The sequence below is a fragment of the Phalacrocorax aristotelis genome, chromosome 3, assembly GCF_949628215.1.
Source record: "Phalacrocorax aristotelis chromosome 3, bGulAri2.1, whole genome shotgun sequence".
NCBI classification, from domain to species: Eukaryota; Metazoa; Chordata; class Aves; order Suliformes; family Phalacrocoracidae; genus Phalacrocorax; species Phalacrocorax aristotelis.
Window position 1 is genome coordinate 72216703 of NC_134278.1, and position 26076 is coordinate 72242778.

The 26076-nt window shown below is 41.1% G+C and overlaps 1 protein-coding gene across 3 annotated transcripts in view; it reads right to left on the minus strand.

The window, feature by feature from the left end:
• The window catches only part of TAB2 (TGF-beta activated kinase 1 (MAP3K7) binding protein 2), a 67933-nt gene extending 47154 nt beyond the window's left edge, over positions 1 to 20779 (minus strand). Inside the window, exon 1 of one of the 3 annotated variants that reach the window (XM_075087970.1) lies at positions 20646 to 20779. The gene's annotated coding sequence lies outside the window, so the exon portion shown is untranslated. Of the gene's footprint in view, positions 1 to 1541; positions 1632 to 20645 lie in introns of those variants that run through there. The other 2 variants (XM_075087972.1, XM_075087971.1) reach the window with 2 other exon arrangements.
• Positions 20780 to 26076: the final 5297 nt, after the last annotated feature.

Below are 26076 nucleotides of genomic sequence, written 5' to 3' on the forward strand. Positions count from 1 at the left end.
CCTGTGTCTCAGCCATGTTCAAAAACAGTATCCCTGGCACATAATAATCTTCCTCCTCGCTACAGCAGTTTTTGAAAGGACTGCAGTTAATACCTGAAAACAAGTATATGCTTTTACTTAAAAGAAAAGTACCACCTAATTTTGGGAACGGTCTATTAAGTTCATATCTTATTCACACATGCTTCACACTTAGGTAAGTTTCTGTACACATCTCAGGAAAGTTAATAAATCAAATGTATCTTTTAAAATGTTTAAATTGAAAATATACCCAACAGCTAAGTCCAACTTATGCAGTTTCTTTCTATGATTTTGCTTCAAAGCATTCATGAGACATTTTAATGCTATCAACTTAGAGTATGAGGAAATAAATGTATTTTGTCACCCGTTAACTTCAGATGTTTATCATCAGATTTAATTCAAAGTACGGTTTAGAATTAAGGGACGAATGCTGTAATTAAAGAATGAGTCTTAAACATTATTCTGAATCCATATTAATGCCAAGAATACACTGCTCTTTCCAGCCACTGCTGGGCAGAGGGCACTTCTCAGAGATGCATCATGAGCAACAGATCTTGTTTAGTATTCTGATCTTTTATTAAACTTCCAACAGATACTACAATATAACAAACCAGAAACAATAATACTTGAATACAATTTATCCCGCTATAGATGCTTATCCTCCCAGAAGTAAAGGTTGGGCAATTCCAAATCCTTTCAGACAAAAATGCTAGCCAGAAGCGTGCACTTCAGCAGTTAACAGGCACAAAATAATAAGGAGATTGTATTTGTCAGACCTAGATCAAATGATCTCAAACTACTGGTTGGCCTGTAGTATAACTCCATTAATAGTCTATGTAGTAAAGGAAACACCACACTTAAGTCCTGGGACAGTAGCCTGGTTTCTCATCTGGTCTGAACACACCTCTTCAGGGGTCAGGTTTCACTGCAATACTCTGCTGCATTGCAAATTTTGAAAAATTCACAGTTAAACTGTAGTGTGTGGGAGCCCATGAACATAAAGCTTTATTTAGGTGCTTGTTCTCACACCTTATCACAGTTGTGTAAGACCCAGTAAGGGTCATGAAATTTGATGTGCCCAAATATATCACCCAACACCAAGTATTGCCTGTTTATGCACAAAAAGTAAACTGCATTATTTAAAAATGCATGTTTCCTCTTATCATAATGATATGGTAAGACTTAAATAACACAGATGCACCTAAATTAATCTGCCTTCTCAGCTACCCTACAACAGCCAGCTGAGCTAACAAAAACAGCTTGCTGTCACTCAGAGGCATTCCTTTCTAAATACCACTGCAGAGCTCTTTTGGTAAGTGTCCCCAAGTTAAGGGTTCTGCATCACAACAACTTTCACAGACCGAGTTATGAGATAAATCCTTTAACAGGACATTGTTTATTAAAAGCTAGCAAGTTCTCTTAAGTGAGCTTTCTTCATCTACTCATCATATATTTGCCCTCATTTTTCTGTCCCCTCACACCCCCAATTCAGCCCAGTTCCACAGGTTGCTGCTGCCACCTACCGGAAGAGGTCTTGCTCTCTTTTCTCCTCCATTGCAATTTTTCTCTGGTTCTTCTGCTCACTGGACACTTCAAAGAAGCAACTCCATCTGCTAGTACAGCAGAAAGTTATTTTTTGGTGGGTGAGAGGGAACCTGAATTAGTCTCGCAAATTGAGCTGGCTAGAAGAGGGACCTAAGAAGTGCCAACAGAAGCCCATACGCAGGGGAGGAGCACAAACTGGGGATGTATTTGCCTTGTTAACAGGAGGGGACTGTTAGATTGGCACTCTACTATTTCCAGTTATATGAACTAGCAGAATGACTGCTGAACTCTAGTGCTAACAGCCAAATAGCATGTTCCTAGTTATAAATAAAGTGACCACTGCTATAGCTACCGTCAAGAAGTATCTAACCATACCAATATTGCTTACAGAAACCATAAAAAGATGGTTTCTCAAGCCTACCACTTCCAGACACACATTTAAAGATATTTGAGCCTTTAAACACTTAGCTGGCTTTAGGCACCTTCTATAATCCTTGGTCTTCTATCATTTTGTGATTAAAATATAGCCTGAAGTACTGAATTAATATGAAGGTCATATATATTTAATTCTAAGCTTTCAATGAATCTCCAAAGAGTTAAGACAAACTACTCCTTTGTTAGCAATTGGGCTAGTACCCATCAGTCTGGTAAGAGAACAGAAAGTAATCTCCAAACACCAATTCATCTTTCCACTAATCTTAATTTGAACTAATTCCCCTGAAGTTGCAAGTGAACTAAGGCAAAGAGACTAAAATCAAGTCAGCCCAAGTGCTACATATTCCACGAACACATCCACAGAACAGTTCTGACCCAACACAGGGGAAAAAAAAAAAAAAAGAGTTGAAAATTCTGTTGTCCACATCATGAAGCAAGAACAAAGGATATCAAGTAACTGAACTGTACAGGTTATCTGGTAATTCACAGAAATAAGTTTCAAGCTTGGCGCCAGACGTGCAATGGTGAAGCTTCTGGTCTGTATTTTAACACTCAGATGTGAAAACCCTTCAGAATACCAAATCTTCAATTGGATAGTTTTACAAGTGTCATTTTACATCAATTATAGTCACCATCAGCATTAAACTGACTAGAAGTGTTTGCAATTCCAGTTTTAAAAGAAAGAAATAATCATCAAAAGAAGAGATTGCTGCTACCACATAAAAGTGAGCTTTGCTTTTCTGAAATGCTTCAGATAGGAATTCTTTCTTATCAGTATCATTTGTTTTTCTCTTTTTCACTTTGTTTCATGCAAAACAAGTAGCAGTTATACCTTTTAATGGAGCAGATTAAGTGTCAGAGGCTAAGTTTTGGAAAATTCTAGGCATATGGGAAGGCACTAGGCTCCACACAGCCTCTCTGCCTGACAGCGTGGAAGGCAAAAGAGCAAAATCAGTCTAAAACATTAGGACTCTGAGAGGTTGTAAAGTCAGTACAGACTTTCAGTTTCACATTCAGCAGTAATACTTTTCTCCATATCTGACAATTTTATCTGACTAAAAGACTTGAAGGGAAGGAACTTGTCTTGCATCCCTGTCCTCATTTCTCTCCTGTTTTCCCCTTTCATTTCCACATCACCCAGGGTCCATCTGCTCCAAAGATTAAAACAACGGGAAAAAAATAGAAGAACTGAAAATCTTCTGGTTCTCAAAAAACAATTTATCTAGAAAACACTGGGTTCTTGTGGGTCTTTTTAGTTTGTTGGTTTTTAAAAAGATTCTCCCCCCAAATGTTTAACCTTTAATTTTTATACATGCAGCCTTGAAGGACAGAGGCTTGTGTTTTAAGAATATTCAAATTCTGACTTCAGGAACTGGAGCCTGAAGAACACTAAGTATCATGCAGCTCATTGAAAAACCACTAGAGTTGGCACGGTGCTGCTTCTTCTACTTGTTCCTGTCATTTCTTCATGCACATCCTACCAGTAAACAAAAAATATATTCAGAAATCACAAAACAAACATTCAGAAACCAACACACTTCAACTACCCGACATCACTTTTTCTCCACTCTCTCATCTGTTAAAGAGCAACCACAACATGAAATTTCACTTTCAAACCATAACAGAAATACCACTTGCTACAATCAGAAAGACAAAACCAGCTACAGATGTAGTTTGAAATATATCTCTCACCATAGCTGGAGGAAAAGGCTAAAAACAGGTATAGAAAGAGCACAGTACAGATTCCCTTGCAGGACACTCAGAAAAAGGAAGACCAGAGGAGAAAGGTCCTGAGAAACAGCCACTAATGACAGTCATGTAATCTGAAGCTTTTCGTAGTGTCTAAAGGCTGTTATTGTTGGCCCGGGAAAGGCGATCAGCAGCAGCAGCAACAGAATGGCCTTCAAATCAATGGGGCCCCTAAGTCCTAGTCATAAAAGCATACTCTCTGCTATGGAGAAGGTTAGCTACAAAGGGACAGAGATGCAAGTAAAGAAATTGCTGTATGATTCCTACTTCGTTCAGAATAAAAGATGTTTACACACATGCCATGTAAGTGAAAAAAAAAAGTTTCAGAAAAAGCCCACTTGTTATTTCTTCTACTGAAATGGAAGAAGGTGTGAGATACCTAGCATTGCCAAACTTCAGTCTACAGGGGAAAAACAAAGGCAGCTGACCACTGGGGACCTTTCAGCTTTGGTGTAGAAAAGGGAAGAAAAACCCCCTCACATAGTAGACAGTTTAAACTACAGACTTCTGAGGGGAAGAGGTGAGCTGTTGACGCCTACCAGAAACAGTTTTTGACTACCCTCTATAGTATTCCTTTAGCTTATGTGTTATTGACATAAATCCTACCAACTACCGCTTACAACTACAAGGTTCCCAATACCAAAGTCCACGTGCCTACACAATGAGTTGCTGATCCAGTTCTTGGAAACTGCATCTGCTCTCGAAAGATAATTTTACTATCACCTCTGCTAAAACTCATATCTACTTCATAACATAAAACACCAGCATGATTTTAAGACTCAAAGCTCAGTGTCTCCCCTTCTAATCCAGCAGTCTTCAACATTTTAAATTTCATTCTCTCTGTCCAAGAAAGTGGTAAATAAGCTGCAAAAAGAAAATTGCCTCAGCAGCTATCTACACAAGTTTGGATGGTAGATTTAACACGTAGGGACAATAACAGTGAAGTCCCTTTTTTTGGTCAAAGAAAGAAAAAAAAATGTAAACAGCATGATCATAACTGAGAAGAATAAGACTCGCAGAACAGATTAGCAGAGACCTCCACCCCACACACACAGTTCTACAGCCTGATATCCCTGACTCACTATTTGCTCAAGTACTGATAAAAGCAAATGTCTGTTCTCCATGCATGACATTAAAGGCAAAAATAAACAACACACATGGAATAATCAAATAATTTAATTATGTTACCAAGACACTTAAGTGATTATATTGCAAGTACTTAAAATCTATAATCATGGTCCCTTAACAGAGCAAAGATACTTAGAACATCATTATCCCTAACTGCTGGAGAAGGAGGGAAGAAATTAAAAAACCTGTCCCTTATGAACATCTGTAGTCAGCAGGCATCTTTAAAAAAATAAAAATACTGGTGACAAAAAAAATTCCAATTCCTTTCCTTCATTTAAAAAGTGAAGAAAGAAGCTTGAATCAGAATTGTCATGAGATCTGAATCTAACCATAAAAAAGATTAAATGAATCATTTAAGCCTCATCAAAAACTAGTTTGTTCAGAATATCTAGGCTCAAAATTAGGTTCTCCAGCTTTTCAAAGAAAGCAGTCTCCATCTTCCTCTTTACACCTTTCACATACAGAATATTTCTTTCTGCTCAAGAGCTTCAATTAAAATGTTTCATTACAGACAATACCACCTCAAAATGCTCATTCTACTTCCATCCAGAAAGTAAGTATTGTCAGCATATTAAAATTTTTCACATAACAATTAAAGCATACCACACAAAATTATTAAACATGTTGCAGCCTAAATCTGTATCAAACTGAAAAGCAGAAGTCTGAGTAAATGATTTCTTTTTGAAATGTAAAAGGTTTTTCTGAGGTAGAAAGTGACTGGCTGAAGCAATCAGTCATAGGTTTCTCTTTTTTCAGTGAAGTAAAAGCAGAGTTGTTCTAGTGGGGGCAAAGATTTTTGCCTGTTTTAAGGATTTTGGGAAAATTTCCGTGCAAGAGTTTATTCAAAGAGGTCATCTTTTGAGAACAGCAGGCTTAAAGATATAGTGTAATAACCAAATCTACAATTAAGATACGTCCAAAGATCAAATAGAACACATCTTCAGCTTTGTGAATTGCTGTACTTTATTTCACCCATCCTTTCCTGAGAAAACAACTTATAATCAAAATTAAACTCTCATTTTTTCATTTTGCCACACTTAAAAGTTTTTCCAATTACACTTGGAACTGGCATGGTAGGACAAGCCTCAAAGCTGTATCAAACCTAACTCTCTCGCTCTCCTCAGGTGTCACCAGCAATACCTTGTCCTGCAGCCTCCAAAATAGTTAAGTCTCTTATGGTCAACTCCCATTCCATAGCCATTTGATCAGCTAAGAGGTAGTGGTAGTGGAAGAAGGCTAATGAGCAAAGAAAAAAAATCCACCCACTCCTTGAAAGTACACTGACCATTTTCAAAACACTTTCACCTTTGGTAGTAAGGATGACAGCATCACCTATCACTATGAATTAGTAAAAGGAGTAAAATCTGTGACCACTATCAGGCTCTTAGGCATTGATGACTAAGCCCTATGTCCTATTTCCCACAGAAATAGATGCAAGCAGAATGAAAGGTCTGAAGCAACTGGACCAGTGGGCATGGAATCAGATAACTAAGCAGCTAAGTACCATGAGCTCCAACTTCCCGCCTGTTCCCTAATTATAAACCAAGCAACTACAGAGTAACTTCTACTCCCTTCTCATTTACCCTGGATGACTCACCTTGCGAATCATCTCAGTTCATGAACTTTGAGATTTAATTTCCCAGCAACCCTCATGCTATTCTCTCCTGGTCAAGGAGCAGAAAAGATTGTGTCACAGACACACTTTTACTTCCGGGCTGGTTGAATATTTTATTTTCCATTCTTCCCCTCTTTACAAAACTCAAATGATTTCTTTAATTGATAGGAGAGGTGTCACTGCTAAATCCAGCCTTTGGGTAAATACCTACTGAAAGCCAGACTCTGGCAAAAAAAATAAATTCCTTTCTCATCTTAGGGACTTGACTTGTTTACTCATAACGTCTCAGTGACAGTAAGGCTGGGTATTTCAGCCACTCCTTAAAATGCAGTTCTGAAACAACTCAGTACTGCCACTGTCACTCCCCCTGCTCCCAGGCATGCATTCCCCCTCTCCCTCCTGTGATTAAGCCAACACTGGCACTCATCTGATCCTGCAGCAAGCCAGTTCACAGAGAAAAACCGGGGTGGGGGCAGTGCAGGAAAGTAGTGTTAGTTTTCTGCTAGTTTAGCTTTGAGTCAGATGAATGCCAGCGTGAACACAGGGAAAGGAGCAGAGCCAACTTATGCTGATTTACAAATCACAACCTTAGGTTTTCCTGAGAGCAATCTTGTAGAAGGGGGAAAAAAACACAGTTGTATTCAACACTAAGAGACTTTTCTGATTTAGCACTAGAATAATCATTTAGGAAGTTAAACATCTAGCTCAGCTACACAAAGCTGTCTCTGGCAGCTGTTAGGAACAAGGTGGGCCTGTAGGGTAAGAGGAAGGAAGAGACATATAAGTTCTACAGAAGCAACGCAAAAAGGTTAATAACAGCAAACCACTTCCTTGAGTTATGAGCAGCTAATTGGAAACAACTGTATTAAGAGACCAGCACCTGAACTGAGAGCAGGCGGAGAAGTTTCAGAAAGACTGGTAGGACACCACCAAGAAGGAAGCTACCACCAAGCAGTACGGAAGAAAGGCCTTCAGCTATTTAACACAGTACCATAAAGAAAAAAAATGGCCACAGAAGTACCCTTTTCTGTCCATACTCTTCTCTAGAAGAATTGAGGCCCTTGGATAGGAAGGGCGCCCATATTAGGAAGAGGCCTACAGCTGGGCTGTCAATTTTAGGGTAAGAGAGCTTGACTTCATATCTATGTGTGGTTATCTTCACCTGTGAAGCCTCACTGGCAGAAGGTCCTAGGGTAATGGAGGATTTGGACAGAATAACTGCCAGGGAAAGGGGGAAAAGAAAGGGAGAAGCATGGTCATGAAAACTAGGAGGTTTTCTTTCTTCTCTGTTAGTTCCTAAACTAACACGCATAAGGACAAAACCAAGGCCACCATTGCAACATTTGGGAGGAAGCCTCTATAGTTTCCACTTATTTTTTGCCAACTTCATTGTAGTAGGGAAAAATAAACAAAAATCCATTAACCTGGGGAAAAAACCTACACCAAGATGAGGTAACAGACACTGATAGCAAGAGTCAAATACTCATGGTCCTGCCAATATAACTTATTTTCCCTGTTGCTTTTCTTCAAGGAGCATGTTATACACAAGGAGGGAAAAGTAACAGACACATCTAAAGAGCTGTTCCTCTAGCTCCCAATTATTTTTCCATACTTATCTTCTTCCAAGATAAAAATACATATTTCCTACCTAGGAACTGAAAATCTCACATTAAAATTTCTTATTTTTCCCAAGTTTCCCCATGTGCCACTATGAACTTTCTTCAAAGGAAAGAAGAACGCTACTTGTTCTCCAACCTTCTGTAAAGAAAAGAAAGATGCCACCACTGCACTTCCTGCTCTGTAAGGGACTAACAGCACCAACCCTTCTTTCTGCACTTTGCTCCACACAGCATTCAGGGAGAGGAGATTAACAAGGGAAGGGGAGAGGAAAGCTGGGAAGAGCAGAAATGCCTCCAGCATTCAAGGCTTCTCAATACTTATTGTTTCCTGCTGTTATAACCTTTTTAAAGATTGCCACTAATCCTTTTAACAAATGAACCTATCTTGTACCTTTCTACTTTAAACAGTATCTCCTTACAAAGGTCCTGACAGACTAACAAGACAATTAGATAGACAAAAGGACAAAAATCAAAAAACTCTGAAAAAGGCAGACAAGGAACATAAGAGGAAAGATGAGAAAGAACAGTAAAGATACCTCATGGTGAAAGAGCTTTTAACCTTGTATGGTCCTCCACTTTGTCATGCTGCCTGGGAAGATGACTCCCACAACAGAAGCAAGATTTAGAGACGACTAAAATCTACATTCAAAAATCGAGAAAATTTGCAACTAATATTCTGTCCGTGTCTTACCCCTATTCCAAGGCCCTTTCTTGCAAACTATGGATGGGGGACAGAGAGATAGTGCCGAAATAAACCATTGTTTAAAAAGCTAGAAATCAAGATTACGCTATCATCTAGCGTCAAACAGAAAAGGGTTCTCTGAAACTGACATACATGTACTATTAAACCAAGAAATCTGACAAAACTTTTTAATTATGAAACCACCGATATTTGACATATTAACACATGCCAAAAGTGAAAAAAGTTGATGTTTCACTAATTACTAAAATGACAAATTTTGTTATTAACTTGCCAGTCATACTAAAAGTGAGATAATTTCCCACTCCATTTATTGAGCACTTATCTTCCCACTCAGATTTTTGACCTTATTCTTGTTTTCTGGATATTATACCACCTTATAGCCTTTATCTAAGGAATTAGCTGAATTCTATCTTCCTCTGTACAACTGGAGTTAAACACCAAAAATACAAAGAGTACATACAAGCGAGAACAGTTAAGCCTCCTAACCACAGATACAACCAGATATCAGGTGGTTTCAGGAAACTAAAGGGAGCTGAGATCCCATTTTATAAAAACTTGTATTAAACAACTCCATGGAGAAGTAACTCTGCTAGTCTAGATAGCTCTTCACAACTTAGACATACTAATACATTTCTTGCATTTGCAAAGATAAGAGGCCTGTTAATAGTAGATGACCAACTTTTGAAAGATGAACAATGTCATGCAGATAAAATAGCAAAGGATTTGTATCTGAGATACTTGCTTCATATTTCAGAAGTATACCGATTTTGTAAATTTTGTCCTGCAAAAATACTAAGCTGTGGGTTACAGGCAGGCGTAATTTAAAATTGAAGATGTGGACTTCTTGCAGGAGCCATCAAGAACAAAGGTATGAAAAAACTCCTGTGCTTTAGTTTTGTGATAAAAGCACAATTTTTTCCCCATAAACAAATAGCAAAAGTAGTATTATTCCTTCCAATTACATATAGTTTTATTCTCACAATAGGTTCAAGAAAGGATGACAAAGCAGTGACAATACATCCTTAAGTTTAAAAGGCAAATGAAGCTGCACTGCTAAGCTTCTCCTCAATTTAAAAATCCTAGTCAATGCATACACATCAGAAAACAAAGCAACAGAAGCGAAAGAAGCTGTACTGCAACAGTAAAACATTAAATGAGAAAGTGATTTTGAAATCAGTGAATTTTGACAGTCTGAGCAGTCACTGTAGCCATTCTGCAACATTCACTGACGACAGTACAAGGTGATGACTTGCCCTTATCACAAACAGGCAGCAGCCTGAAGTCAAACAGACAAAGCTGAAATACTAGTTTGCTCTAAGTCTCACAAAAACTTCAAACCAGAAGACAACTGTTTTTTAATTAACAAAATCTCATGCTAGTATAACTCTGGAGGATATTTCTCTAGCTAAAGGATTTTTTTTCAGTATGAACTATACAATGTTGAGTCAAGTTGCAGGTCTCAAGATCTCTTTTGCTTTGGCAAGAACTTACCCACTCATTGATGGGGAGTGGAAAAAACATTTCGGAGAGTTGCCATTGGCTCTACACTGAAGAAACACAAGCTACAGTTTGGCCTGTTCTTTTGGCCAGTCTCAACAGGAAGGAAGCCTGTAGCTCCATCAGCTCTGCTAACACCATTAGGTGGTACTTTGACTTTAAGATACTGTCACAGGGAATTTACCTGAAACTAAAAATCACAATAAAAAATTAAGCAAAACCAATATAATACATACAACCAAGAAAGATATCAAAATTTAGCACCTAGATAGGGCTTAAATGCCTATTTTGTACAGCATTGTGTATACAGATGGACAGTTGTATTAAGCTTTAGCTTGAAAAAGTTTTTAGTATCCGCCAGCCTGAAATCTGAACATGCAGGCCAGACTGGCAACAACTGTTACGTTCCAAAGTCCATCCAAACTCTGCAATTTAAAGAAAGAGAACACCTACATACTAACTTGAATTTACTCATGTTTAAATGACACTTTATATTCACTAATATGGCTGAATAGCAGATTATAATGTAACAGATTCACCAGCTTCCTCTCAAAGATTACTAAAGGCTCCAATTCTAGGCCGGCTCAGAAAATACTGCCCTGTAGTACACAGATGAAACGGGAATATCTTTACAAAACATCTGTTTTGCTATCCCACTTTAACCACATCTTTCCTCAAGTGTCGACAAGTGCTGCACCTCTTTTCTAAATTATTCTCTCCATCCTTCTCTTTCCATAGTTTACATACCTCATTGCAGTTATGCTTATCTATTAGCCACACTTTCACCAGTTTCAATGGGACCTGAATTTCCTACTCCATTGCAAAACTGGACTACAATGTTCAAAGACTAAACACCCTAGAAAAACCTAGCCATTCTTACTGATAAAGAGAAGACTGCTGGGATTCTTACACGCACAGTCACTTAAAGCTCACTAATTAAAACATGCCTGCTGAAAGCATTTAAGACTCCTTGATTATTATCTCCAGGAAAAGATTACTCTTACCATCTTTCACCCAGGTAGGCCACGGTGAAGGTTTCACACAGTGGCAGAATCCACATATGTGGGTTCTGTGGTGAAGTCAGTTCAACTAGTTCCCGTCCTACTTTTTGAAGGGCTAGCTTTTGATTTGCATCATTTTGGCAATTGAGTTGGTGACCCTGTAAACAGCTGCAGTGCCACAGATGGGCAGAGATGAATTCTTGAACTGGTCTTACTGCTTGTCTATCATAGCACCACTCTTAGATCTACAGTTTCATTGAGATGCTTTCTTCATCAACACCACCAGCTTAATAAACTTAAAAATAAATATTTTTATTAAAAATATAAAAATAAAATAATATCTTCTACTGCTCTTCGCCATACCTCAGTTGTGCAGAAAAACCAATTTGTGGGATCATACAATAAACCACATCAGTGAACTAAGGAGAAAAGATGGTAAATCCATACACTGTCACTGCGGTAGTACAAAACATCCCCCTCAGTGTGAAGTTATAGGAAACTACTGAACTGATCTAACAGCTCCTCAGCATCAAGGGGTTAGTCTCACTCCATGAGATCACCTAAGGCAGTTAAAGATCAATCAACATTTTCTGGTTAGTTTTCTAACTCCCAGCTCATAGACTGACCTGGTAAACAGACAGATGAGACAAGTACCAAAGACCAGCTGCTTGTGTCAGTGAAAGAATGCTTCCCTGTTCAGTCACAGCAAACTATCAGACTGGCCCCTGATGCTCACAAATACTTGCATTCTTCCATTTCTTGCTTTAAACCTCATATCTCAAAGCCATTTTGTTATATGACTCCAGAAGTATTTAATTTACAAAGAAATACTGACAAAAGAGGTAAAGCATTCCTTTCACGGCAGCAGAGTCATATTTTGTGTCAATAAACCAAAGCTACTCACCCAAGTCAATGTTGAAGCTCTTCCAGAAAAGTAACACCATTTTGCCTGTGTAACTACAGCTACACTAACAACCTCTGAGTGCCTACAGCTACATCACGGAAGGATGACACTTTCATGCATCCCGAATGATGCAGCCATTTTGGTAGCATTCACAGCTTTCACAAGGCCTACATCACCAGGCGAGTGAAGACAACAGATTATCATATCAATTTTTTTTCCCCTCTGCACTAGATGTATGAAAGCACTACTGGGAGAACTGATATTTTCCTTTCAGTCTGGAAACCACAGGGGTTTTCAACCCCATGCAGGGGAAAAAAAAAAAGAAACAAATAATGAGTTTTCTCTGAACATTATTGCTTAACACATCACCTGCTAGAAACAAGATGCTGGAGAGAACAGAAATTTCCACAATCCGAATGACAGTTCTCTCCCGGCTGCTAATAATTCATTTTGTTCTCCTTTGCCAGATACTGTGGAAGAGGAATCCAAAAAGTGTTGCACATTCAGCCTGGGAAAGGAAGACCAAAATGTGCTTCTTATAGAAGAGCAGGAACTAATTCTTCAGCGACCCCTTTTAGACATAGCTAAGTCCTAACTCAGATACACAACAAAGTTAATTATACTGCTTAAAAATTTGCTAGCACTCAAATTTCTCCTTGTATTCTACTCATTTTACAAAAAAGTGTTCTCACTCTGACGGGAGTCCCAAATGTAAGCATCACAGATGTGATCCACTGTCACAACCTTCAACAGAATTCCCAGCTTTGATACACCTACCTCTACCCTAAGCAGCTACCAATGAATACAAGCTGGTGAGGGTCCACAGTCATTTCACAATCCTTTTAACATTTGTCTGAACAATTCATACAAGTCGTGTCAAAACAGCTAAATGAATTACATCTATTAAAGACAGTTTTAATTAACTTAAGATTGGCAGTTTAAAATGGCTGAAGAACAGGCATAATAGATTAGAGATAACACAAACACTTTGCTAAATGTCTTTGTCTAATCCAATATATGCATGTGGGTAAACAAACTTTATTATTCATAGGACTACAAACTCTTCTGGGACAGACTTATTTAATAAATATTTATACAGTGCCTTGAACAAAACGGCCTAATCCAAGTCAAGATCTTTAGCCAATACCAAAGCATAAATATAATAATCTGGTATTGGCAATTATTCCAGCAAGACAGTTTAAAATACAGTTTGAGACACACACTCAAAATACCCACTCCCCGACTTATTCTCATTTACCAAAGACAAGACCAGTATTTTAAAAAAGGGAACAAGACACCAAAATTTTTAACTGAAGCAGCTTCATAAGCGCATGTGAAACATACTACTTTGTAATTATGAACATAAAATGCCTTTTAAAGCATACTTTTGCTGAGCCCCTGGAGACTCCCTGCTCCCAGGCTTAAACCTGTTAGGTTAAAGAAGGCTCTCTAATAAAGATAACCTACCATTCCCTTCCGAAAAACAAATGTTCATCCAACAAACAGAAAGCAGCAGTTTGATGCAGTTAAACAAATTAAAAGAAATCCAAGTACAGAACTTGTGACGCTTTCCTTTTCTCTATTCTCTCAGGAAAGCCTAAATGGCATAGGGGCAAACTTAGCAACCAATGCTCTGAAGAAGAAACAGAATGAGAAAGAAATGACAAACGCCAAACCGGTCTCTTAAGAAGGAAGAAAAGTTTCCCAGAATAAAAATTTTCTTAGCTTCCAACAAAAAAAGAATGCCAGAGAAGTATAAACAAGAGGGCACTAATGTTTCAATTGTAAAGTATATCTCATAGATTACCTGGCAAGGGAATAGGAGAGTGATGAAAGGATATGCATGAAGAGATCTCCTCTTTTCTAGTTCACCTACAAATATGATAGGATGTCACTAAAAAGGTGGTTGGAGGAGATAAATTCCCCATGGGACAGATTTTTAAAGAGTTGAGAAAAAAATGAACAGAAAAAAATATGAATGCTTTAAAAAGACAGGCAAGTACTGTAAAGAGATAGCACAGCATGGACACAGGAAGTAGAAACTTTTCTTAAGGGTTTAAACACAAGAATTGACAAAGGATACAATTACATGCCACACCGTACAACTTCATTTTTTTGAAGTGTGTGCTTTTTCTTTTCCTATGTAGGTGAAACAGTTCATAATTTTTTCCACCTGTGGAGATCAGGCTTAGGACTTGCATGGGAAAACATTTTTCTGCATTTCTAACCTTTGGTGTAAAGTAGAAATCAATTTCGCCCCCTTCCCCAACACCTTCAGGAAAACAGATGATTTATCTGGATATAAATATTAGTCATAGCTTCTGAGGCATGGATCAGTAAGAAGTACTAATGCTTTGACAGGTGCTTAGATTCTGAAACTTACTGTATTTTTTTTTTCCAGTTTATCTTGCTGAAAAAGTAAGACATTCTGTAATCACATTGATAACAGATGGATCGACAAATGAGGTCTGTGGACTTTTTTATTTTTTTACACATACAGTGCAATTTCCTTTGAAAAATGCATTCTAAAGCCCTAGCTATGACAGCCTCTAAGAATTTTCCCAAGAATTACTCCCTAAACATATTTATGGCTGAACTTTCTTCAAGTCACCTATGAAAATACCTGATGACAGCAAAGCATCTTCTTGAGCAATAAAGATACACCGCAACAAATACAATTAAGTTTGCTGTTGAGAATATTTCACCTGTCTGCCAGTAATTTCTTATCCACTTCTACTAGCACTACCTATGAAATAGAGGTATACCAGATAAATACTTTTTTCAAGGTTCAACAAGCTACCTAAAATCTTTAGTGTGTAATAAATCTTTACTAAAAAGCAAATAATTTCAGGCTTATTAAAAGAATTTTATAGTACCATGGCTCATCTTCACAGATAAATCTATTAGACCTGGGAATACATTAAATATACCATTGCATGTGACAGCCCACAGACATATCACTGAATTATCCTATTAGCATGAGACAAACATCTAATTCCCATTATCTAAAGAAACTGTAACTCTATATAATGTAACAACAAAACAGTCCTTTTGATAAAGTATTTTGAGAATGACATGTCTGTCTTATGCAGCTTAAGTAACTCCTCCCTTACTCGTGCACATTCTTGCCCCGTGCTGCTACATGAACTGTGTCAGCCTAGGCATTAGGGAAACCATGTGTTGAATCGGGCCCATGCAAACACACAGGCAGGCACAGCAGCAGAGGCTCTGTGTGCATGGAAGCAACAATATCACCAAACATCCAACAGCCACCTCACCCTAAGAGTTTCTACTGCTGTACTCAAAAGCATGCCACTGTTATAACACAATCTTGGCAGCCCCGCAGTCTGCTCAGCTACTTTACATATTTCACCCCTTTTCCCCCACTTTTTTTCTCCCCTCCCCAGTCTTAACCTTCTTAAGAACCTATTGTAACATGGTTTTTTGTTTGGTAAACCAAAACTGGCAGCTGCTGCTAACCTTCCTCTTAAAGGCACTGTCCCATAAATAGCAGAACTAACAAAGACCCATTTCCCACAGATTTGCATTCTGTCTCAGCCATGCCCCCGTGTTCCAAGTAGTCACATTCCACCTCTATCCCAGATGCCTATTATCTTACCCCTCTCTTCCAAGCACTAGCCACAATACACTTAACCTCTCATGTCCTCTAACTACTGACTGAAGAAAAGAACGCTACAGTTCATCTCTAGTTCTTACCTCAGACAACTGTTCACTAGCCAACTAGCAGGCTAAACACAAGTAACTGCTAAATTAATGCAAAAAACTTTCCCCTGAAGAGATGATCTTACTCAACGAAGCCATCAATTTTACTAAGGCTTGTTAAATGTTATTAAAATGTAAAATCTTTGGGGCCTTGCCCCTTAGCTAATTTCTTTGCTGAAATTAGCTGATGAGCTCAAAATTTATTGAGATATAGGATTAAAGAAAGCATAATTGCTCCAGATTTGTGTCTTTAGAATGGTGAATTAAAGACTGTTCGTACACTACACAAATATGTAAAACCCAGCAGCAACTTTATTGCTTTAAAAATGAAACCACACAGAAAATAGATGCATCTCAACATCTCATCCATGTGAGAACAGTTGATTATGAATTCCAACTGCAAAAATTTGTATTCTAGCGTGTCTAATTAACCAAGGTTTCTTAAAGAAAATGCATTTACACTTTCTATTTGTCCTTTTAATAAGTATTTGCATCCTTCAACTATTTTCAAGTGCATTTTAAAGGAGGTACAAAAGCATCAAAGATAAAAAGGCTTCTATAAATTTTGTGAGAACTGGCAGCTTTGTAGAAAAAAAAAAACCAACCCCCAAAACCCCAACAAACAACCAAAACTTGAATTCATGCCTTCAATGAGTGAAAAAGCAGGCAGAACTCTGCATTCTCCACTGGCAGCCCCAGCAGACCAACCAGCCAGCATGGACAGAGAACCAGGTTTGATTAATTCTGGGACAAGCTTTAGATATTTAGTATTTGAGTGTTTATCTAACTTAAGAAAAATCAAAGTAGTGAGCATATGTAGCGACTTTGTCCTGATTCTTGGCAAATTCTAGCAAGCCTAACAATATGATGACTAACCGGTACACAGCTTTAGTTGTTTGGGTTTTGTTTTTTTTTCAAAAACTTGTAAATGCAACCTACAGAAATGTATGGGATTTTTTTTTTTTTCTTACCACTGTGTGTTGCTAAGTTAATGCTTTTCTAAACACTAAAGGGAGCACAAGTTTTACATCCATTCTGAAACATGACTTTGAAATAATGGAAAAAATAAATTCTGCTCATAGTACAGCCAGGATCTGAATGAGTTTCAAACCACTCATCATTAAAGACAGTGAAATTCGATCTTTATCTGTGTTCAGATAGGAGAGCGCTATACATTTTCCATATTGCTATAAAAATTGATCACACACAGCATTTTTCTAAGAATATAATGCGTATTTTAAACAAAAGAATCTTTCTTTTTTAAATTCTGTGGCCAGATACTAACTTAAACAAAGTTTATTTAGCACATTACCAGAAGTTATGCTTAACTTCTTGCCACCAAAAAGTTTAACACATTCTAAAAATATTAACTATTTAACTACACCTTAACTGCATCTATGGCAACAAGAATGTTCTGAGTAGCACCATTCATTTAACAACAGAAATGTTCCAAGAATATGAGGATACCATATACCAACAACACAGATCTTTCAGCTTTATTTGTGTCAGGCTATTTCACTTGGTTTCACTAGAACCTTGTTAGTACCAATTAAGGAACACCAAAATTCAAAGGCAGTGTAACACAAAGCTAGGAAGAACTCAGTAAACATCTGTATACTGTTTGGAATACTTTCTTGCATGGGAGTTGAGCTTGCTGATCAGTTCAGTAAAAATACGTTCCTAATTTTACTGTAATTAGGAAAAAGGTATACAAAATCTTTTGTCAGGGACAGCATTAATATTACAACAGTGATTTTTTTGGTAAGCATTCTCAAGAGGGTATGAAACTGAAACAACTATTATACTGAAACCTCTGACTACAGTTAAGAGTTTATAAAAAATATTATCCAATTGTGACTCTGACAGCTTTCTCAGAGTTGCATTTAAATATGTAGAATCCAATCCAGACCAGCTTGCTAAGCAGGACTCAAGAAGTTTTAGAACATCCACCAGCATTTTTCCTCTTTGAAATAAAAAGTGTGTACTTTTCCAGTTGAGATAACCTACTGTGCAATTAAAGAGAAAAAATCCCCAACTTAAACACATACACATTAGTGAGGGAAAAAAGTTAACTCTCATTTCAATCATTTAAATATTTGAGTTTTGACTATAGCTTTAAAAAAATCCAGTTCTGAATCACTGGAATTTTTGTTCTGTTTCCTGTAAAAGCACCAACAGCAACATCGTTCAGCATTCCGCTTGCAGCAGTTCAGAAACGATCAGCCTGATCCCTCAGTCCTAAATTTACAGTCATTTCATAAACTTGAGGTTACATCTGACCAACTTATTTCTTCCAGTGTTTCCAGCCATAGAGCTCACGATAAGGAGGCGACAATTGCAATAGGGTGAAGAGCAATCTAGTTTTATGTTTCAAAGTACACTCTCACAAAAAAAAAAAACACGGTTTGCCAAAAGCTCTTTAAGCTGCCTAGCAAAAAAGAAATATATACCTAAGTCTGCTGAGAATAATCTCTTCAACAGATGACATGTTTAATTCTACAAGGGTTGAAAAGCATACCGGTTATCTGCAAATCCAAAGACCATTACTAAACAACACAGGACCTCAGCCTTCAAAGAAATGCCACGGTGAGAAAAACCACTATCTTCTTCCATCTTGTCACTGCTGGAAAAGAGAAGTTTCTACCAGGACACTGTCATAGGAAGAATGCCCGTATTCAAGAATTCTATTTTTATCTCTGCCAATTTAAAGGAAGAGAGAACAACCCTTTGACTTCTCTTGATGTTGAGAAGGAAAATGGTTTACATTTCGCAAAGTCTTTGAAAGCTGGTGTAAGCAAGGGTAGCACAGTAGAGAGATGGCACTGGCCCCACACGTAATAAGGACGATGTATTATCAAACATCTCTCAGAAACAAAACTGGGATTACCGAAACCGAGCATCTCCTCTAACAGCCTTCCTCCCCTCTTCCCCTTTGTGCAGGTTCTCCTGTGAAGCAACATAAGAAAAATGAACCAGGTCTTCTCAGTTTTGCAAAGAAATCAAGAGTCTGTTCAGCGTCCATTCTGCTGCAGTGCAAGCCAAGGTACTACGTACAGACGAGCCTCCGTAAGTTTAACGTATGGATAACAGCCACAAGTGACTGAAGCTTTCATTTAAATTGAAGGGCAGAACTTTACTGAGACTGATGACATGCATCTCCTAATTTGTCAGTGGAACTTCCCTCTTGCCAAAAGCAGGTATCAGAATTCTGGGGTTTGACAAAACCCAATTACAATAATACAGATAAAGAATGAGTAATTGAAATATGTATATGAAATGCAAACTCCTGGTTATCAGGTAAATCATTAGCTAAGCTGAAAATTATTCCTGATTTCAGCAAATCATGGCCAATCATGAATATAGTGCTGTTGCTACAGATTTGCTAGCCCCCCTTACTGTAGCGCATGCACATTACCATTTTGGTGGCTAAAGTTATGACACAAAACAATTTGAGCAGCCTAAGAGAATGAATCTGTATTAAACTTATGTCTTTTAAACATCTATGTAAGTCACCGTACTGGAAATTATACGCAACACCATTTTCAGTCCTGCAGTCGAACCTCAGAAACAGCTTTACTCAGCCTATATCAAATACCCTAACCTTACAATGACTAGAAAACCACACCTGAAACCTATGCCTTGCTAAGAAGCAGCTTCCAAATTCCTTTTTTAAATATGTACTTACTATCACTAACACAGAAACACCTACAGATCCTGGACAGAAACCAGGGTCTGCTGAGATACCAGGTACAGTACAAAGAACCAAGGTCCCTGCCCTGAAGGCCTTACAACATGTAACAGGGCTGAGCATTCGGACTTCTAATACAGGACTTTCAATGAATGAGACAGTGTACTACAGACCTCTGCATAGCGCTCCCAGGTCTCTCAGAGGGACAAAACAAAAAGCGAATGGGGGGGGGGGGGGAAGAAACCGTACGCATCTCCTCTCTTTGAAATCCCTCTTATCAGAACCATTTCAAGAATTTCTACTCAACAATTAAACTGACTTGAATAATGGAAACTAACGTCCCAAATATACTATATATGGAATCGAGCCCAGCCAGCCCCCGCAAAGACACCCGGCACCGAAAAATCGCACCTCCGAGGCGGTGTTACTCACCCCCAAATGGCGGAGCCTCGCCCAACGCGCTCACACCTGTCACCTGCCAGGCGCCAGGCCGGCCCCGCCGGCCCTCCCGTCCCGGCAAGGCAAGCCCGCTCGTGGCGGGCTGCTTCCGCCCCTCCCGGGCCCGCAGCCCCCCGCCGCGGGACAGGCCGGGGCCGCCCCGCCGCCAGCCCCGCCACCCGGCTCCCTCCCCGCGCGGTGGTGTGTGTGTGTGGGGGGGGGGGGCAGCTTCAGCCACTCGCGAAGGAAAAGGAGTTTCCATCTCTCGCCGGACGCCCCGCTGCGCGGCGGCGGCTTCCCGTCCCGTCCCCTCCCCACCCCGCCGGGGAGGCCGACTCCCACCCCCACCCCGCCCCGCCGGGATGAGCGGGGCGCCGGGGGCTGCCCCCTCCCCGCGCACAGGCCTCCCGAGGCGAGGAGCGGGACTGCGGGAGCGCCCCGGACCCCCGCCCCCCCTCGGGCCTGCGGGCCGGGCCGGACCCCCGCGCCTCTCCCCGCAGCCCCCCGGGGATGGGACCGGCCCCGCCAGGAAGCCGGCCCGGGGAGCCGCCACCAGGCCCGCCTCGGCGGGGTCAGCCTTACCCTGCCACTTCTGCTGCTTCTCCTCCTCCTCCTCCTCCGTCTCCTCCTCCTCCGCCTCCGCCTCCCCCACCACGGCAGCCGCCGCTGCCGCTACCACCACCACCGCCGCCACCACCAGCGCCGCTGCCGCCTCCGCCCGGCAGGGGGGACCCCGCCGACCCGACCCGCTCTGCAGCCTCCCGCCGCCGCCGTTCCGCTCCGCGGGGGGAGGAGGAGGAGGAGGAGGAGAAGGAAGGGAAAGGGGGAGTCCGTGCTGCCGCCGCAGGCGGGCTGGAGAAGCGGGGCAGCTGGCGGTGGGTGGGTCGGTCAGTCAGTCAGTCGGTCGGTGGGTGGGTGGGTGGGTGCCCGCGGCGCGGCGCCGCTCCCGTCCCTCAGCTGGAACCGCTCCGGCTGCGCCTCGCTCCCGGCCCCCCCCTCCTCCCCCCGCTCGCTGCGCTCCAAATCAAAATAGTGTCACAATATGGCGGCGACGGCGGCAGCTCAGCATCGCGAGACCCGGCCCCGGGTGCTAACGGGATGCGGCACGCGCCAATGGGCGTTGGGGGGGAGGGGGCACCAGAGGCGGGGCCTCCTACGGCCCCGCCCCCAAAGGTGGGGCGTTGGGGGGCGGAGGGGGCCGCCGCCTCTCCGCTACGCGCCGCGCTCCAACTGCCCCGCCCCCCAATCGCCTGCCGCCGCAGCCGCCACCGCAGGGCGCGGGGCAACGGCCGTCTCTGAGGGACGTGGGGCAGATCCCCGCACTCCCCCCGGTGTCCGTCTGTCCTTCCGTTCCGCCCCCGGGCTGGCGCCTCCACCGGCCCCTTCAGCCCCCTGCTTTTCCCTCGGCCCTTCTCGCCCCGCCGGCTGCCGCCCCCCTTTCCCCGCTGGCCGTGGCTACCGCTCCGCCGGGCCCGGCGCCAAGGGAGGGAGGTGGCGCGGCGGGGCGGGTAGGTGGGCCGCCCGCCTGGGGAAGGGGAGGCCGGCGGGAAACGAAGCGGGGGTTTAAGAGAGCTGAGGGAGGAAGAGCAGGCACCGTGGAGGGTAGCATCTGCAAGGGGAAAAAGAAACGAAAAGCAGGATTAATTAAAAAAAAAAACCCGCTATATCCGAAACAGTTGTTCTGAGAGGGAACTGCCAGAAATACTGCTGCTCTGTCTAAATTTCTTCATATTTTATACAGAGAACGTGATTTCCAGCATCCCTCCGAGGTACAGCTCGGCCCAATTCTCTTTCCAAAGCGCCGAGCAGGGGCCCGTGCGCTGGCCGGCGAAGCCCTCCCCCCGCTCAGCTCGCAGCCGCCAACACCTGCGGCAGGGACGGAGCCCCGACCCGCTCTGCGGGGCCAGCGAGGCCACGATCCGTGGGAGGGGAGCCTTGCCCGCCGCGGGGGCAGGAGGCCCCGCGGGTCCTAACACGCTGACTTGAAAATAGGGATCGAATTCCTCCTGTGGTAGAAAGACAGGCATCCTTGATTTTAGTGGGGCGTTCAAGTAGGTTTTGCTATTTCTGTAATTCGTGAGGTTTCATCTTAAGTGAAAAGCTAACTTTTAGATGAGTTTGTAAAATCATCCAGTAAATCAATTGGGTTTTGGGGTGTGATACCTTACACTGCTTACTCTTTCTTACTCTTCCTGTATTTCCTTTCTTCCTGAGTGTCTCCTCCTCCCTCCCTGTGGTGAGCAGGTGCTGCTTGTGCTGTCTAACAATGAACAACCTCTCCATCCATTCTTGGGTAATCCAACTGTGCAAAATACAGTCAGAAACAGAAATCATTTAAAAGTAATCTTTATCACCTGTAGTGGAAGGAAAACTGTCTGAAACCCTGCAACCTAGAGCAGGACCTGGTAGGGAAGGGATGTGGTGGGGCTTTCAGATTTCCCCATATGACTGGTGCTGTGCAGAAATCAGTAGGGAGATGTCTTTTCCCAGCGTTAGGTCCCAGAAGCACCAGTGATTTCCAGTGCATTCCAGTGTATGAAAGGAACTGCAAGGCTGCCAGGACGTGGTGATCTCAAACCTTAAAAGCTGCTCTATCCTTTGCAGTGGTGTGATGGGAAGAGGGCCATACCTTCTTCACAAGGCATCAGCTGTCAGACTGGCCAATTGACAATTGTGAGTTAAAATGACATAAACTAATGAAAAACTAACATGTGCTGGGCAGGAACTAAATTATTTGTGGCAATTTAGGCTAAGTGTTATGTTACAAGAAATAAAGTTGACTTTGCCATTGCAACACTGGGTATTTTCAGAAATGATTGAAAATATGTTTTCTAAATGAAAGTGCTAACAAATGAAGAGAAAACCCCTCTCAAATGCATTTAGTTAAAATTGTCAAACAGGAAGAATCCCAGGGTAAGCAACAGCAGAGGCTAGCTTTCCTTGGAGTAGGCAGGGAAAGAGAGAACATGACACCAAGTAGTCTAATGGTGAGTTGTTATATTGGGAGGAAAAAAGAGAAAAGGGAAACAGGATGACAGGTTTTTTTCCCTCACAAAATGTGGAAATAAAGGTGCATATATACATTCCAGTAAAAATTGGACATTTTCTTAAGCTGTAACAGAGTCTGCGGTTCTTTTGTACATCAGCAGCATGGTGCATGAAACGCATGTGTCCAAAGTTTATTACTCAGCCTGTACTGATTCAAGGTTATACAAGGCTAAGGATCTGCTGAAATTTGTTTGTTAATTGTAAACAAAACAGTATTTCCCCAAAACCAGCCAGAAATGGGTAATGGGGTATCTAGAAAGAAGATGCAACGGAAAGGTCAGATCACAGGGAGCTGTACCGGGGTTGCTCCATTGTATTGTTCAGAACATTAATGAAACCTTTCTCTTTTGTGACCCATGCTGTAGACAACTGGTGATCTGCCGGGTCATCTGCTCTAGCGCACTGGTGTTCAACTCTTCCAGCACAACCGTTTCAAACTTTGCCAAGCCATACCTGACCTTTCAGACAGATAGGATAGTATACTTGCATGAACACATTTTGTGCGCTAGAAACTGAGTTTATTTTGCTAAGTTTAATACAGAGTTAAATATTTGACCCTTTTGCCTACAGTTGCTAAAACAGGGATTTGCCACAGGAAAGTGAAAGACCATCTTGCTGCTCCATCAGCAGTATTTACTGCAGTGCTTAAGCACTGGGGTCATGTGAGCGAGCTGCACGGATGGTCCTTTCCCCCCGCTCCCAGATCCTCTATGCTGCATCTATGCCTGAGCCCGTTGCTGAAGTTGCTCTTCTCCCCTGTAGTGGCTAATTTTGAACAATTTTTTTAACACCTTTCCAAAATCAAAGAACAATGTACTTAGGAAAATAGTTCTGTGTGCTGAGATTCAGAAATGAACTCTTTTCCTATATATCTGTAACAGGAACTAGGAGGACCTATCTAATACTAAAATCTGGGTGTAACTCTCATCGTGGTGCAAATCAAGGCTTCAGTCACCAGTGAGGCACAGGAGGCTGCCTGCCCAGCAGTCCAGCTGATGCAGAGCCTTGCTTCTTTCCCTGCAGATTTTAGATATTACCCATTTTTTTGGCCGTACAAGGTATGAGTTCATGTTTTTAAAACCTTCATCAGACTGTTAATGTTCTTCACTGCTAGAAAGTGAAATTATAAATAGGTTTGTGGAATTATTCTAAACATATTGTACAGGAAAACCATTTCTGCAAAGTACAGTCAATTTTGTCAGCTGGGTACTGACATTTCTGATGCTGAAATTTCCTGAGAATGCTTTTTAGAAAGGGTAAGAGAACAAGTCCAGTTAAAACCAATCCACAACAACTGGCATAATTATTTCTGAAATTGAGCTTAAAATTAGTTTTCTGCAGTGGAAAAAGGTGATATTGACAGTTTTAAAACCACCACTTCTCCCTTGAATGTTCACCTGGCAATTTCTTTTCCATTCTTTTAGACAGAAGGTCTGTTAGTCTTCAGGTTGGCAAAAGCAGAAGTAGGATTCACTGGCCAAAGGACAGTCACTGGAAGCTCCCAGTCTGAGATTACAAGCACAGCTTCTATAAAAACAATTGGAATTTAGATTAATAATGTGACAAGGAAATACAGAAATTCACCTTATTTCACAGGAGTCACACATTGTACTTTTCCTCTTCTGTCTAGAAGTTATCGGCTGTGTGCCACAGTGCAATAATTGGCCCAACCTGGTGCAAAGAAGTGAATATTGCTGGATTTGGAAGTAAACTTCCAATTGCAGAGCCTCAGCATAAAGCCAAAGCTGTGACCAATATGCAGCACAGCTTTGCTCAAGTGAAGTTTCTCAACACTTGTCTCCCCCACCCCACTGTGAGAGCTTATACCATGTAATAGCTTTCAAAAAACTTCCTTTTTTGTTTCTAGTGTAGGAGTAGTTCAGCTATTGATGTCTATTTGGAGGAGTGTGTTGGAAACTGTAGTGTCAATACTCTAGTCTACTATCTCTTCCTTCTGTTTGAAATGTCAGCGTAATTCTAAGTCTGGTTTGAAAAACAAACTGAACCCAAAACACTCTTCTTTAATCAGAAACATCAGCTCTAGGAGCTCAGAATTTATGAACAATCCTAAAATAACAAACAAGTATAATCATTCCAGTAGAAGAAAATGTTTTGGTGAAGAAATGGATTTCAGGTCAAATTACTCAAAGACTACAGTGAACTCTGGTCGCTTAGATGGCACATGTGTGCAGTTACGAAAAGCTGCTGCGCCCTGATGTTTTCCTTTTCAATTCACAGTACACAAACAGCTCCACTATCTCTGTTGAGACTCCTCTGGTTTTCCAGGTTGCTCCCTTCCTTTCTTCAAGATAGCACCAGCTTTCTTTGCTTCCTAACAGCTCATCTATTTAGGAGTAGAGAGCAAACATGGCATTTGAGATAAGGATATGATTAAGAGGTGCCTTAGTGGTTCACGAGTTCTAGCAGCCTCGCAAGATTTGGATTAGGCCTTTGCAGAAGGAAAATCCATTGAGAGGGACAGCCTACCCTGGCATTTCAATTTTAAAAGCATAGTGAGCTGTGTAACAGTGGAGCGTTAGCGTAGGCTATGTATTAACCTGATGTACTAAAATAATATGGTTTTGGAGACTTGGTAAGACTTTTTTTTTCCCAATATCTTTAAAAAAAACCCTTCATTTATATTGATCATGAGTGTCTTAGAAGAATGTTTACACTTGAAGGAAAATATCTTAGCCAAGCCAAAACAATACTGAAATTTTAAAAATAATTGTTTTAAAACTGGGAAAGAAAGCCATATTAAATCAATCTTTTGACTAAGTCAGAAAAAGTGCATTGTTGATAGCATCAACAATTTACAGGTCTTTCAGTGTTCTGAATAGGAGAATTAAAAATGTGTGACTAAAAAGCTCATACGTGTTCACATGGTTGAGTCAATAGCTACTAGGGAGACAAATTCAGTATTATTTAATGCTACCATATGCTTCTTCTGTGAAACTATTTTTTG